Source organism: Furipterus horrens, unplaced genomic scaffold (assembly GCF_987537825.1).
Source record: "Furipterus horrens unplaced genomic scaffold, mFurHor1.1.pri manual_scaffold_1, whole genome shotgun sequence".
In the NCBI taxonomy this organism is placed as follows: Eukaryota; Metazoa; Chordata; class Mammalia; order Chiroptera; family Furipteridae; genus Furipterus; species Furipterus horrens.
Window position 1 is genome coordinate 157,119,770 of NW_028327171.1, and position 14,659 is coordinate 157,134,428.

Here is a 14,659-nt window from a genome sequence, read left to right on the forward strand (position 1 = left end):
TTCTAGTTTTCATATCAATTTATATAGCAAATATTATGCTGTAGTACAGCTGCTTTTTTATGGAGTGTAAGTACTTATTATTTTTTCCTCTGCAGGTCTTTATTGTATAGGTCTTTAAAGAAATAAAATATTAGATTCTGCAATGCTGTTTGCACAAAACAATCAACTAGGGAAATTTTTTGAAACAGAGGCTTGGGACAAATCTCAGACCAATTAAATCAGAATCTCTGTGGTGTTACCCAGGCACTGGAGGGTTTCTAAGGCTTCCCAGATGATTTTAATGAGTATCCTGAGGGGAGGGGATGGAGTCGACAGAACTATTTCTCTCCCCTTTTGTTTATTATCCCTCAGAGCCCTGATCCCCACTGATTAATCTCTGAGCGCCCACTCTAGCCAAGATACCAGTTGGGATTCTAGAAGAGCCACATCATCTCTTCCCAGAAAGGAGCCCTGTGAGTTTGCATTGACTTTCCAGGCTCAGCCTGTAAGCCTTTCCTATAATGCAGCTGTTCCTTTCAACACTCCAGATGACTTGGCCTGGTCCTGTGTCCCATTACACTGAGCTTCTCTCCTAGTCTTGTGCTAAAAATGTCCCATCTCATGATTATAACAGACTTTGTTCTGTCTGCTAGTCCTTCCACGTCTGGTTTCCTGGACAGAGCAAGAATCACCTGGTGATCTTGTTAAAATGCATATTCATCAGATTCAGGTTGAGAAATTCAAAGGCAGAGCCCTGAAATTCTGCATTTTTAATAACCTAGTGGTGCTGATGCTACTCATCTGCCAACCACACTTAGGTAGCAAGGACATAGATGGTCTTTTTCATGTCTAAAGTCTAGGGCAGAATATGGTTCTTTTGTTTCAAGTCCTTTTTTCTCTTCTGTGAGACATTTTTGTCATTTCTTGTCTATTGGTGTTGAGTCTTTGGGTGGAAATGAATCCGACAGTTTAATCATTACTTCTCTGGAAAAGCACAATCCATTTTTATGGAAAAGCACTTTTACATTCAGCTCACAGGAAGCACCATGGTGAAAAAGGAGAATTTCCTGTATAAATAAACCAGTACCTACATCTGGAGCAGCATATGCTGAAAATCAAGTGAAGGTACTGACCTGAAATGACAAATACACAACCACAAATATGTCCCACTGTCTTCCCTCTGGAGCCTTTGGCATATACCAATGATCAGTCATAACATTCTTTCTCTTTGAGCTCATAGTTAGCCTTAGAATCCTTCCCAACACAGAGACCTACCCAATATCCAATATTGGCATCCTCGATATGGACATAATGAGAGCTCAGAGGAGAAAACAATCAACTCCAAGTAGGAACACTTCCCTAAGGGAATTAATTTTGGTTCAGCCTGGCACACAATTTAATAGCATCCCTTTCTTTGTGACACCAACCTGCCAGTGATAATAAGCTAGAATGTTTAAGTGTTCATACACTGAAGATAACATTAAATATTCATCTTATCTGTAACTATGTAGTTATAATGTGTGTGTTACCAGTACTTCTCATGAAATCCTTGATTTTCATCTTCCTAGTGTACTATTAATAATAACAAAACAGCAACAACAATTTCAAATGGCACTCAGATGTAGCATCGGTAGAGAATCCCTAGGTGACATGATAGGCTCAGCTCCTGCAGCTGACTTGGAGAACAGGGTCTGGAATTTGCTGCCACCCTTGCTCCACAATCTGTTTGCCACTATCCAAAGAACAGGGTCCCTCCTTGATTAGGTTATCTGTGTCTTTGTCATTTGGGATATCACTGCATAATTGAGCAAGTTAAATCAGAATTTCAAAGATGTTTGGATTTTATGAACTAGTAATATTTTCAGAAAACACTTGGGGGACCAAAGTAAGGTTGTTCATCTTTAATTTGTTTAGCACATATATAAACTCAACTAACCACCATCCACTAACACTGAGGTTTTATTTTTTAAGACCACATATTACAACAAAAACAAAGTAGGAGGAAATTAATCTCTGAATAAAAAACGGTTCTTTAGAGAGAATACCTTTAGCTTTAGAGGAAATACCACTGCATTAGCCTTCTCACTTCACATGGTCTGATTAAAACTTTATCATCGACAACAGTCCATATACTCTCCTTTGGGTACCTCAGGCTTAAATAACTGGGACTTTTGGCAGACAGTAATGTTTCCTTATCAACAACAAGGGCGAAGGGCTTTGCTCAGAAATGAATTGGCTCTTTTTAAACAAGGTTGCAAACCAGTACCTGCTAGATCATTCCTGCATATAGCCTGGTTTTTGTGCTCTGTGCAATAGACACCCAGCTGCTCCTGGAAGGCCAGTTTCCTTCTCCTGCCTGCTGGTCCACATTGACCTGTCAAGGCCAACCAGTGTTAATTCTCTCTCCTCTCTATTGAGGAAATGCCAGGCTACGGGCAAGAACTTTTCCTTTTTGCAGTTATTCCAGAAATAACTGGAATCTCTGGTTTTCATCAAGTTGCCACATACTGCTTACCACTGCGTGGGCTGCATTTATGAACCCACTTATGAGCAGCCCACACAGTGTAATTACCTAGAAAAAGAACAGATTTCAGAGTCTCGGTCAGGATCCAGTTCTGCCCCCATTTTCAAGAAGTAGTGATAGCTTTCACCCTGGCTGGTTTGGCTCAGTGGATTGAGCGTCGGCCTGCGAGCTAAGTGTCGCTGGTTCGATCTTCCAGTCAGGGCACATCAGAGAAGGAAAACTCTGATTCCAAAAAACCTCCGCTGCCTTGCAGCATACCTCTTCAGGGGAAAGGCTAAGGGAGTAAACCCCGACAGAAAATCCGGAGCCGGAGTCCCTAAGGCGGTTTGACGTTGTAGTCAACACCGGCAACTCCTGCGGCGCACCTGAAGCCAAGCTGTATTGACTCCGTCTTTCCCTTGGACCCTTCAGCTGCGAAGAGAGGGGGGGTCTGCTGCATGGGCAACAGCAGACCCTCCATATCGCCCTGCCCAGGCTCTGTAGCTTCAGCTTCACTGGAGAGGACACTCCAGCGTCATCGCAAGATGTCGATTCAACACGGGAGGAGACAGATACCGTGTCACTCCCGAGTCGGACTGCACAGCCATTCTCAGCGGTGCAGATAGACTCTTAAGAAGCTACACCATCGTCTCTCGAGACGGACGGCTGCCGACGAGTGATAGCTTTGAAAAAAGGCAATGCTATGTTTCTCCCATGTTTTAAAAGTGATTTCAATAACAGTAAAGGTGAAATCAGGGAAAAGACTTTGGGAGTTAGAGATATATTAACTTTTGAAATCTTTCTTAGTTGTCAAGCTGTGGAAGCAATGGCAGAATCCTTTCTCCTGAGTCATGACAATGAGATGAACCACAGGAAAGCAAATTGATCTCAAGCAAGAGAGAAGTAAATTCAGGCTTGGAAATATGATCGTTGAAATCAAGAGTAAAGGCACCAGGCTTCCTTTTACAACAGGCCTGGGCCACACTCTCACTCACTCTTTTTCTGCCCCTATCTCGAACCTGCATTTCTCCACAAAGAGCCCAGGGAAACCATAGGAACTATCCCTGCTACAAAGCAGGAGTTGCCAGAGCCCCAGGCTGAGACATGATCTGGAACAGAATTGGATAGTGATGAATCAGACCAGAGCTCAAGGAACAAGATTCCACACAGGCAGCCACACAAAAAGCCCGGCTGGTGGCAGCAGCTGAAAGGGATGAAGAACTAGTCAGTAAACAAAATAGAGCCAAAGTGAAAAGAGGGCGTGAGAGGCTATGGCCGAACTGGGTCTTCAACAGGTTTGCAGGGGTTGCTAGAGTCACTATCTGGAAATGTAAGAAAATCTTCATCATCACAAAACCAGATGTCTATAAGAGCCCAGTTTCAGATACTTATGTAGTTTTGGGGCAAGCCAAGATGGAGTATTTATCTCAGCAAGCACAGCAAGCAGCTGCTGAGAAGTTCAAAGTTCAAGGTGAAGCTGTTGCAAATATTCAAGAAAACACAGACTCCAACTGTACAAGAGGAGAGTGAAGAGGAAGAGGCTGATGAAACAGGTGTGGAAGTTCAGGACATAGAATTGGTCATGTCACATGCAAATGTGTTAAAAGCAAAGGCAGTCCAGGCCCTAAGGAACAATAATGATGACATTGTCAATGTAACCATCTAAAAACAAGGACTTTTTCTGGTGTTTCAAAGGAGTGACTGCAGCTTGGTCTGAAATTTGTGCTGTTTTTATCATTAATAAAATTACAGCTCCTTGTGGGATTAAAAAAAAAAAAAGAAATAAATCAAGAGTAAAGCAGAAATAGCACAGAAATACAGTCTGTTGGAGTCTGGTGATCATGCCCAAATTAGGAATACAGCAGATCAGAAGTAGGTCATTATTTGAGGAGCAGGAGCACAAAAGACCAGAGATAAATTAATGCTAAGTGAAGTGCCTTGACTCACGCTTTCTGGGAAAGAGGACTGAAGAGACCTTAAATCTACCTCTTGGAAATCTTTTCCTCTGTCGTCTCCAAACTACAAAATAACTTCCATTTGCTCTGCCTAACCATTTTCCTGTTTGTAGGAACCACCCTGGAAGAATGATGAAAGTCTCTGAGACAAATTCTACACGTCAAACTGGTCCAACCATATGGACTAAAGCAATACCTTGAGAAAACAAGTCCATAAATTAAATCACCTAGTTCTGTTTATAGATATATTCTGAATCTAATTGTGCTTAATATCTCAATAGTGAAATTACTATTGTGTATAAGCAGACTTGTTCTTGTTGCCTCTGATTTTTATCTGAAGCCCCAGAGCGAAGAACAGTGTTAAAAGCTCACATTATCCATACATTTGTTCAGGGATCAACCAAAAAAAGGTGATCCAGAAACTCAACTCAAAAAAGAAAAGGAGGCAAGCTGATGAACCCTAAAATGATTATAGGAGTGGAGTTGTTCAGAGAGAGTAATCAGAGCAGAAGGCATTTGCTCTAGCCATCCCATTGTAAAATTTGGAAGAATAACCACAAGCACACAATGCATTCAGCCAGGTGAGGGAGAGAGTTAGCCTGGCAGTGTCCACTGGAGTGGGTTGGGTTTACAGACTCTTACATGCAAAAGTTTAAAGTTAAGGGGACTGGCCTGGACCTGACTTTGAAGACAGAGCAAGGACAGAGGGTCGTTGCAGAAGTAGCCCACCCTTCTGCAGTTAAGCAGAGCAATGTCTCAGTTTTCTGGTGAACACCATGGGAGGGAACCAGGTCTAAGTCAAGGTCCAAAACAAAGACTCTGCAGGATATACTGTTGAAGCAAGGACTGGGGGCAGGTAGTAAGAAATCAGAGAGTGCATTGTTCATGCCTGGGACAAGTCAAGTGTCTCACAAACAATTGGGCATATACCCTACACAGAGGCCTTCCAAGTCAGATTAAGACTCCAGCAATACATCTTCTGTTCCATACCTCTCCTCCATTCTCACAACCCTGTACGCATGTCTGAAAGACACAGAGTTTCTGTCTGCTAGTCCTGAAGGTCCTGGTTTCCTGGACAGAGCAAGAATCACTGGGGATCTTGTTAAAATGCTGATTTGTCAGGTTCAGGTTGAGAAATGCAGAGGCAGGACCCTACCATTCTGCATTTCTAATAATCTAATGGTGCTGTTGCTGCTGATCTGCCAACCACACTTAGGTAGCAAAGACGTAGATGGTAACATAGTGAGGTGAGGATTGGAGAGTGTAAGAGAAAGTCAGGAAAAGAGTGAAGAGGATGACCATACCCCCTCTCTGCCCTTTTCCTCACTGCTGGCTCTGAGACCAAGTCAGGCCCAAGCTGGGGAGAAAAATTTGTACTTACTTAGATGGAACAAGACTTTTTAAAGCGATGATGAAAAGAATTAAGTTGCTTTCTGTTTGCACCATGCCAAGTTCAGTTTATATCATGCTATGGGATAAATTTTGTCCCACCAAAATCATATGTTAAAGCTCTAACTCCTAGTTCTTAAGAATATGACTGTATTTGCAGATAGGACCTTTAAAGAGGTGATTAAGTTAAGATGATGTTATTAAGGTAAGCCCTAATCCAACATGACTGGTATTCTTATAGAAAGAAAAAATGTGGACATACAAAGAGACATCAGGTGGGGGGGACATGTCTGCACAGAGAACCCACGTTGTGAAGAGGCAGCAAGAGGGCAGCCATCTGCAAGCAGATGAGGAAGGTCTAAAACAGATTCCTCCCTCATCGTCCTCAGAGGAAACCATCTCTGCCAGAACTTGATCTTAGTCTTCCCGGTTCTCTGCAGAACTATAAGAAAATAAACGTCTCTTGTTTAAGCCACCTAGCTTGTGGTGTTTGTTATGGCAGCCCTAGCAAACTAACGCACCTAGTAAAACAGTTAAGGGAGGGAAATTTTTTTCTACTTATCAGCTTAAATACAATATATCTTATATCTGCAGAAGACTTCTGAACCATACCTCTATAAAATTTAAAATAAACCTAAAAAGTAAAGTTAGAATTCAGTTTAGTATCTTTGTAGAAATTTTACCATCTTCCAGAAGAAATGAACTTCTCTATCTTCAAATCTAACACATAATGTCTGAAATACTATAGCTTCATACTGTATCTTATCACATGTCAGAAAAGTAAACCATTTCCCCTACATATAATAAACTTTTCTCATTAACATAAGCATGTGTTTAAATAAGAATACTACCTTTAAGCCTTAATCATGTTTCTATGGCTAGAAAAGAAGAGACTATTTTGCAAGTTCAGTTTGATACCATTTAGTTAAAAGTTTCAAAAGGGACTGGTGATTATGATGCAGAGCTTCAGTTGAATTCTCTTCCTCAGACCCTGGACAGGATTAACTATCCTAACACTTTATGGCTGAATTAAAAACTTGATAGACCTCATGTCCAACTACTTGCTAAATATCTCCACGTAATGCTCTACCAGCTCTTGAATATCAGCTTCTATAAAACTGAAGATCTCTTCTCCATCAACATGGTCCTGTTCTCTACATCCTTTCTTCTAGGTTCCAATGTGGTTGAAAAGGGTCAATGAAATAACATCTTTGTGTACAGCAGCTAGAGTGCTGCCAGGCACCCCAGTTTCTCTCACAGTCACTGGCATGACCAGCTTTCCAGGCACACAATTAGAAACCCAGTAGCATCTGCCACAACTTCCTTTCCTTGGTTCCCTCATTGTTATCAGTCCCCATATTCTGCTAACTTTATTGTCAAATAATTACTCCTAACAGATCTCTCTGCCTCTAATCTCTCTCCACTCCATTAGATTAGATTATAATGTTTATTCTGCTCTGTATCCCACACAGTAGTACAAAGTAATTTTTTCTGTTCAATTAGAGCTTTCAGCTATTAAGCAAACATTTCCTCCAAAATCTCAGAAAGGTGCGTATATACAAAAATGTCTCCTTTAGTTGACAGGAATCAAAAATAAAAATGTAACAGGAAACCCTAAGTAATAAATATCTAAGGTACTTTTATCTTCAAAAATTTACAAGGCTTCAAAGCTCTCCCAGCTGTGGCACTTCCTACTTCCAGAACATGCACCTGCCTTTTTGCAAGGAGCTCCCAATTGGAGGACATCCTTCATCAGCATAACCTCTCCCTACTGGGTCACCAACTGGACTTAAACTGTGTTTCTTGTCTAGGCAGCTTTGCTAACTAGCCCCCACTCTACTTTCATTAATTTCATTCAAAGCTATAAACTCAAGCCCTGTGAAAATTTTCTCTGTTTTTAGAGGAGACCCAGGTCATAGGCCAGAACTAAGTGAAATTTTTACTCATTCTGATTATTAAAATTTTTCTTCTCAAGAAAGACTGTGTCGTGTGGTGGGAAGCACATGGCCTTCAGAGTTACAAAGGCCTCAATTCAAATCCTCCTCTATTTTCTCACCTATAGAATGAGAATTAAATCTGATTCCTAGTATGTTCGAGATGATTCAATAATTTATTTGTATATAACAACTAGTATGGTGCCTGACACAATGAAGTTACTTGATAAATATAAGTTCCTTTATCTTCTTTATGAATATTTATTTTTAGCTCTCTCACCTTATGCCTTGAACTACCTTGAGAATCTTGGAAGAAAGCCTGGAGTCCCACCAATAATGACTTTAGCTTATATTGAGTACTGTCATAAAGTTTCTTTGTTTAATACCTTGCACTATAATTAGAGCCAAGGTACTCAATTGGATATTTTCCCCACATTTCTGGGTGGGACTCAGTTGAAGAGAAGTGCAAATGCTCAAATTCTTTAGCCTCTTGTTTCTTTGAATAACAGTCTTTTTACAATAGGAAGTTTTCTTACATGTAATGCCAAATAATAAATTATTCTTTCAGTAATATAAACTCATCCTTGTGGCTATCTATTCAATAGTGGCAGAGAAGGTCATGTCTCATACTCAATCCTATATTTCTTCATGTACTAGACATATCATTAACTATTAAGATATATCATATACTAGATATATCATTAACACAGGCATAGCACTTCTAGATGCTGTGAAACTACAAATTATGTGCCAGTCATGGCTTCTGATCTTAAAATACCAGAGTAATTCTATAACAACAATGTGTATATCCTATAACTAAACTGTGTGTTTCAGAGTCTCAATGCTAGAAAAGTTCAAAATAGATAGGAAAGTTTTCTGACTAATCGCAGAAGAAAGGTTCATCTTGGAACAATAACAACAAAAAAAGACATCTAATGCAAGAAGAGAATGGCAGTGAATGTGCCATTAAATACTAAATACATTATATTTGTTCCCAGTTGGTTAACTTTATTTTTCTTCTCAAAAAAATTTTTAAAAACCCCTAAACTTAGCTTTCCACATTGGGCAAGAGCCCATCGCTGTGCAGACCACCTGCATGCAGCCATCCTTGTACGCATCCTTTCTTCTCCCACGTTCACCCACTCCACTTTCTTTTCTTCTCAGTTTGTCCTACATCCTCTCCCATCATAGTCAAGTTCTGTGTGAGAAATTCAATCATGCCAAGGAATAGAATCATAAATTATAGGCATGTTAGAGCTGAATGGCATCTTAAACATCACAGAGTTACCCTTCCTTTATTCAAAGTTTGCAGTCAAAGTCTTCTGCTATCATTCGGTCATTCATTATTTCACTTTAAAATATCTAAGCCACCCCATTATATACAAACTTTCCAGTAATTGTATTTCTGGTCAGTTTCATTAATCCTTAAGAATCTTATCCCCTGCCTCTTTTCCATGTAATCAGTTTAGACAAAATTGAGAAATGGAGAAAACTGACTTTTGTACTCCTAGCCTCTTCATTCTTAGCCCATGGTTCTCATCAGTGATCACTCCTATCTAATTTACTTTAAAGTTCTCATTTCCCTTATTATCAGTTATCATTACAGTCTTCAGTCACCTTAAAGTTTGAATGGCCCATACAAGTATAATTGCTCTTCTTCATGAGGTAATTACATTTTAATTAGGGTCAGAATCTTATAATACAAATAAAGGCCTAACCTATTTCAGACATTAGTCAAGAAAGATTTGGGGAGCCCAAGATATTGATGGGGACCATTCCTGAAAAGACATTTTATACTTAATACCTTCTTTACATAACTTCAAGTAATATCGATAATACACTTAAAAGCTACTGTTGAATATTGACATAACACGGTACAATGAAAACTTATCCCTTAGATTCAAAAGTTGACCAGATAAAAATGTATTTATTACCTCCCAATTCCAAAGCTACCTTTGATTGTCTTCTGTGAAAAAAAAAAAAAAAATGGAGCTTGAAATTTTCTCCTTTGCTGTAAGCACAGTGTTAAACTTTGTCAGTATAGGAAGCTGGAGAGACACCACAAGAGGAGCAGGGCTCCTGTTCTTGGTTTCAGTGTTCTCCATTTGCTTCTTGTTTCTATCTCATGGCTTCCAGCTTCATGTGTGAGGTTCATCCAGTGGCACTCGCCTCCTCAAGGTGCCATACAGATGGGCAACCTCTTGTCAAGTTTCGGTACCACCCCTATTGACAGCTTTCCAATAAGTCACATAAGTATCCTGAAAATCAGTTTCCCAGGCTTGGCCCATCTGCATTTTGGAAGTATCTGGATCAGTTCTGACACAGGCGCCCCAGCAAAATTCTCTGCAATCCAATGGTCCATAGCCACACCTTCTCCAACACGGCCCTAATCCCAACCTTGGGGAGGAGGTAGGTGTCTTTTCCACATTTGCTCCTTCCTTAAGTACCCTCCTTGAGCTCTAATATACTTTTTTTTTAGTTATCTTTGCCCTTTTATAAATCATCACATGTTATAGTCAATAATTCTTTATATTAAATTTTCCCTATTCAAATTATAATACTATATGACATCTGTCCTTTGATTGGTCCCTGATTGATACAAGAAAGAGAAGAAAAGATCTTCATTCCTGAGGAATAAACCTTCAAAGCATTTGTTAAAAAACCCAAAGTATGCAAACAACCAGAGAGATAGTTTGAATTTCTGCCAGAGTAATCCATTGCAAATGAGCCTAATATCCTGATTGAAATAAATAAGATAGAAAAGAGAAGGCAGTGAGTGCTCAAATCTTAGAAAAAATAGATTTTCATATTTAACCTACAACTAAAAATAAAATAAAGCAAAATAAACAAACAAACTAAAAAATTTAAACCTAAATACTCCAGCACCTTAATCAACTGTCAAGTATCAATATTGCTGTACCTAAATAAGTATCTTCTGTATTTAGTTTTAAAAATTATCTGGGAGATAAAGGATGAGAGAGCCTGACTAATTATGCATTTGCATTTGTTTCCTGCAGAAATATTAGCACTAAATAGGTCACAAACAATCCAAGCTGGAAAAGTATAAGGTCTGCAGTCATGATACTTTTGAGCATGGTATTCCAAGTCATAACGTTTGAGCAGTGGAAAGTGAGAATTTCAATATCTGCCCATGGAAATTGTAAAGGTCAGTACCTAAAACAGTGCTTGCCATGTAATAACTTCTCTGAAAGGCTTTTTTGTGTGTGTGTGTGTGTGTGGTTATTGCTGTTATTTATGAATCCTGACTTACTATGTTGAGTATTATATCAAAAAGATTTCTGTTGCTAGTAACAGAAAATCCATCTCAAATTAGCTTTAACAATAAAAATGGATTTGGGTGATAACATAGGAAAGTCAAGAGGTAAAGGAAGGTTTTAAGTTAGTTCAACAATAACACTAGAGACCCATCTCTCTTTTTGGGTATCCCATGGTGGGGGCTTATCCTAAGGTTCAAGCCCTTTGTAGATTTAAGCTGGCTGCCAGCAATAATGAGGCTCTGTGCTTCACTGTTCACTCTCAATGGAAAAGTGAGCTCTGTAATCCAAACCAGAGCCCTGGGATTCACCCAGATTAGACTGGCTTGCATCACATGCTCTCCCCCAAACCAACAGCAGAGGCCAGGGAAATGTATTGTGCTGACTGGTTTAAGCCAATCTTAACTTACCCATGAATTAGGGGTGGAGTTAGCTTTCCACACTGCACATACTCTATATGGTGGAAGACAAAAAGGCAATATAAATATTGCATAGATGAACAAAAAGATCTTATTCAAATACTTTAATTTCTCTTTCTACTTTTCCTGTAATACTTGTATATATTTACATTATGGTTTTACAGAGACAGTGAATATAGATACACCAAGGAATAAAGAACAATAATAAAAAATGTATATAGCCTCACCATGTGCTCAGTATTTTAAATGTTTTACATATACTAATTCCTTCTATCCTCAAACTGCTATAAGATTTAGGCAAGAAGCTGTTAAATAATGGAGTCAGTATGCAACAGAAAGAAAGAAGAAACTCCTACCTTTAGCAACAACATGGATGGAACTGGAGAGAATTATGCTTAGTGAAATAAGCCAGGCAGCGAAAGACAAATACCATATGATATCACCTAATACAGGAGACTAAGGAACAACACAAACAAATGAACAAAAAAGAACCAGAGGCAAGTAAGCAAGGAGCAGACTAACTGTGACTAGGGGGGGAAGGGGGAAGGAGCAAAAAAGAGGGAAAGAAGGGGAAGTGTCTAGTCAAGGAACTAGTATGAATGACCCATGGACATGGACAACAGGGTGGGGATTGAATGTGGGGGGGGGCATAGTAAGGGGGAGCAATGGGGAGGGGGATAGGACAACCGTAATAGAAAAACAATCTTAAAAAAAAGAATGGAGTCAGGATTTGGAACCTAGACAATATGGCTGCAGCACTTATGTGCCTAACCCTCTGCTAGACTGCCTCTCAACAAAGAGGTAACTTTTTATTCCTCTGATGTGCTAGGAAAAGTGCTGTGGACCTTGGTTCTATGCTCTCTCCCCAGAGGTGATCAGGATAGACCAGTTGGTGAATAAATGAATGACATGCAAAAGAGGTATTCCTAGAAGGGTTTTTTTAAGTTATTCAAACATCATTTAAAATCTGAAACACAATGAAAAGAGAAGAGACGGGCTTTTCACCAATATAATAATCAGAAAAATTCCTACAATTACAACCTACTCATCTTCTAGACTTTAACAGCATCTTCAAATTATAGTCAGAGATGATCAAGTACTTTGGAGCCAAGATATCTAATGCCAGTGGAAATCTGTCAACACCATTATCAGGTATTTGATATTGAGAAAATCTTCCTCTTCGAATCTCAGTTTCTTCCTCTTTGAAGTGAAAGCATTCGACTAGACTATCAAAAGAATAGCACGCATACACAATTATTCCTACACTCCTAGCACTACCTCAATTTTTCTCCCTCCAACAAAAGCTCATGATTTTACTTGGAACCTATGTTATTGAATCTTTTGTCATGGCTCTGGCATGCTTCCAAATATGATCAAATTAAAAGGAAACTTAACTAGTGACACAAAGAATATGCAACAGAAGGAACTTGCAATCTCTCTGCAAGCTTCAGCTAGTCAATACACCCGACCTGCCTGTGGAGTCAAGCTAAACAGTTTTCAAAGGTCAGATCTCTTTGAAAGTCTGATTTATTTTATTAAAGTCATAGAAAAGCTCAGTTTATGGACTATCCTTTCGTCTCTTCCTCTTTTTCCTTCTCTCTAATTTCTCTTTTGCTGTTACTGCTATGGATGGGCTTCCATGTTTTTTTATCTCCTCATTTATAGAGCATTAAAAGTATGAACTATTAATCCTATTAATGTTAGAAACTACTGTACTGTGTGGGCTTGCATAGAAAATTATTAAGACCTTAAACATCTCACAGAAGTTGCAATTTCATAAATTTGTAAATCCAAAAGGAATATGTTTTAGGTAATGCAAATTTGTTTTCTACCATTCATAAATTCTGTGAGTAAGCCAAGTAATTTATATTTTCTTTATTCTAATATCTGGACCACTTTCCTGGGTATCTTAGCCTAGAAAGATAATTCTGTGAAACTCATTCTTTTGGTTGGTCATTCTCACTAACTTTAACAGGAGAAATCTTGGTACATAGATCAAAATAAAAGGACTATTTGGCAGTAAACTAAGTGGATTGCTACCTTGGCCACTAAAAGAGAAAGCAGAATGTGTAACACCTCGACCAGACCTTTATATGGTAAGGTGTCTCATTCCCTGATAAAATTCTGTCAACTTATAGAAAACCTTTATGGAGCATTAGATAGTTCATCTTGTACCCTGAAGAAAGTATCATGGATTTCTTTATGAGACTTAGTAAGCTATACATAACAGATTGAAAAGGAAAGAATTAAAGGATAAGTAATCTGCAGATGCAAATTGTGCACTGTCATCATTCTTAACTAATGGCACTGAATCTGCCCCAAGGCTGCCTTGTTTTTCTGAGCTGGCATTTGAGAAACAGCAGCAAGTTTAGTTCCCTCCTCCACTTCTCTGCAAAGGCCCCACTTCTGCACCATCCTTCTTTGCTTTCCCATCCTCTTGCTGTTTTCAATTATATCATTCTTACATGCCCATCCCAAAAACCAAACAGTTAGTTACTCAACAGGAATTGGAGATGGCATACTCTCAGTTCATTAACTTCTTGTCAAGTGGAAAGCTTTCAAAATTGGGCATAAAAGGAATAAAGTGTAGTAGGGTAAACATCTGAATTTATTTTTACCTCTTCTTAAATTCTATGCTAGCCCTGGCCAAGTAACGGGTGGCTCATTTGATTGGAGTGTCATCCTGTACACCAAAAGGTTTCAGGTTCAATTTCTGGTCAGGACACAAAACTAGGTTGCAGGTTTCGTCCCCAGTCAGGGTGAATATGGGAGGCAACTGATCCATATTTCTCTCTCACATTGATGTTCTCTCCCTCTCCCTCTCCTTCTCTTTCTCTCAAATCAACATGTCCCCAGGTGAGGATTTTAAAAATTAATTAAAAAAAAAATAAAATAGCTCTGACCAGTATGGCTCAATTGGTTGGGCAACATCCCACAAAGCAAAATGCCAACTGGTTTGATTTCCAGTCGGGGCAGATGCCCAAGTTGCAGGTTCTGTCCCTGGTCAGGGCACATAGTGGAGGCAACCAATCGATGTTTCTCTCCCTCTCTCCCTTCCTTCTCTTTCTCTATAAATAAATAAATAAATAAAATCTTAAAAGTACAATAAAAGAATATTCTATGCTATCAATGAGTAAGAGAATCTCTATTTGAGAAAGCACGCTCTAATGAACATCCCAGCTGCACTACTATAAAGCTGTTAAAA

General features: G+C 39.2%; 1 pseudogene; it reads left to right on the plus strand.

The window, feature by feature from the left end:
- Positions 1-4,148, plus strand: part of LOC150022108 (nascent polypeptide-associated complex subunit alpha-like) — a 142,197-nt pseudogene extending 138,049 nt beyond the window's left edge.
- Positions 4,149-14,659: the final 10,511 nt, after the last annotated feature.